At 37.4% G+C, this 1,916-nt stretch overlaps 1 pseudogene; it reads left to right on the forward strand.

Moving 5' to 3' along the window:
* The first annotated feature begins 357 nt into the window (after positions 1–357).
* LOC118889443 lies at positions 358–813 on the forward strand (annotated as a pseudogene).
* Positions 814–1,916: the final 1,103 nt, after the last annotated feature.

The raw sequence follows: 1,916 nt of genomic DNA on the forward strand, positions 1-1,916 counted from the left end.
GGGGAGGGAAGTTAAAAAAAAAAAGTAGATTTTTTTTTTAAGAATGTGTTTGGGCTTATATAACTACCAGTCTAAAACAATTAGATATACTGATGGGTTCACATACTTGAAAATCAGGATAAACACAAATCAAAAACCAACAATAGATTTACAAAAACAAACAAACATAAAGAAGAGGACTCAAGCATAACAAAAAAGAAAACCATCAAACTACAAAAGGAAACACAGAAAGAATAAGAAAGGAACATAGAAGAAATTCAAAATCAACTGGAAAACAAGGTTTAAAATGGTAGTATATACATATCTATCAATAATTACCTTGAGACTTGTCTGGACCCGGGTGCTGCTAGGAGGTCGTGCAGGCAGGAGGCCTCGGTTGGAAGGGAGGGAGCAGCAGCATCCAGGGGACAACATGCCAACTGCCAAGCAACTAGCCGACATTGGCTACAAGACCTTCTCCACCTCCATGATGCCCCTCACTGTTTATGGGGGCTACCTCTGCAGTGCCCGAGTCTAGCACTATTTCCAGCGGCACAGCTCCCAGCGCCAGGCTGCAGAAGAACAGAAGACCTCGGGAGTCCCGTAGAACTTGGGGGCTTTTTTCCTTGAGCAGAGAGACCCGAGGCATATTGTGGAAAGACCTCACCTGCAATCATTTCTGAGTCAAGAGGATCAGGGCCTTTATGGTTTCTGAACTCTGCTGGGGAAAAGTGCCCGTGTTTTCTCTGGTACAGTCAGTTTGGAGAGGCTATTGAATCATAACAGGAATGGGAGGGTGAGGCGCACCTACAGACATTAAATATTTTGCCATGTCTAAAAAAAATAAATAAATAAATAATTACCTTTGATGTCAATGGACTAAATGCTGCAAACAAAACACTGAGAGTGGTGGATTTGATTATAAATAAATAAATAAATAAATAACCTACAACTACCATATGCTGCCTAAGGAGACCCACTTTAGAGTGAAGGACCCACATAGATTGAAAGTGAGGTAATGAAAGAAGATATTTCATGCAGACAAGAAAATGGGGGTAGTAATACTCATATCAGACAAAACAGACTTTAAAACAAAGGCCGTAAAAAATGATGGAGAGGAACACTATATAATGACAAAAGGATCAATACAAAAAGAGGATATTACACTCATTAACATATATGCACCCAATACAGGAGCAAATAAGAACCTAAAACAAATACTAACAGACATAAATGGAGAAATTGATGGGAATACAGTAAAAGTAGGAGACTTTAGCACCTCACTCACATTAATGGACAGATCTTCCAGAGAGAAAATCAGTAAGGCAACAGAGACCCTAAATGACACAACAGAACATTTAGCTTAATTGATATCTTCAGGACATAACATCCAAAAATCCAGAGTACACACTTTTTTCAAGTGCACATGGAACATTCTCTAGGGTAGACCATATACTAGGACACAAAGGAAGCCTCAACAAATTTAAAAGAATAGAAATTATTTCAAACATCTTTTCAGATCACAACAGCATTAAGCTAGAAATCAACCACAGAAAGAGAAAGAAGAAGAAGAAAAAGATTACGTGGAGCCTAAACAACATGCTACTAAAAAACCAGTGGGTCAATGATGTAATCAAACAGGAAATTTTAAAACACCTCAACAAAAATGACAATGAAAATGAAACCATACAAAATCTCTGGGATGGAGCCAAAGCGCTAGTAAGAGGAAAGTTTATAGTGATACAGTCCTTCCTCAAAAATCTTCGAGAAAAAACACTGAAAACAACCAAGCCCACACACACAAAATAGAAGAAAAGAAAAAGAAATTAAAAGGAACAAACAAAACTCCAAGTCAGTAGAAGGAAGGAAATAATAAAGATCAGACAGGAAATAAATAAAATAGAGATTAAAAAATAGAAAATATCAATAAAACTAAG

The sequence above is a fragment of the Balaenoptera musculus genome, chromosome Y (assembly GCF_009873245.2).
Source record: "Balaenoptera musculus isolate JJ_BM4_2016_0621 chromosome Y, mBalMus1.pri.v3, whole genome shotgun sequence".
NCBI lineage: Eukaryota > Metazoa > Chordata > Mammalia > Artiodactyla > Balaenopteridae > Balaenoptera > Balaenoptera musculus.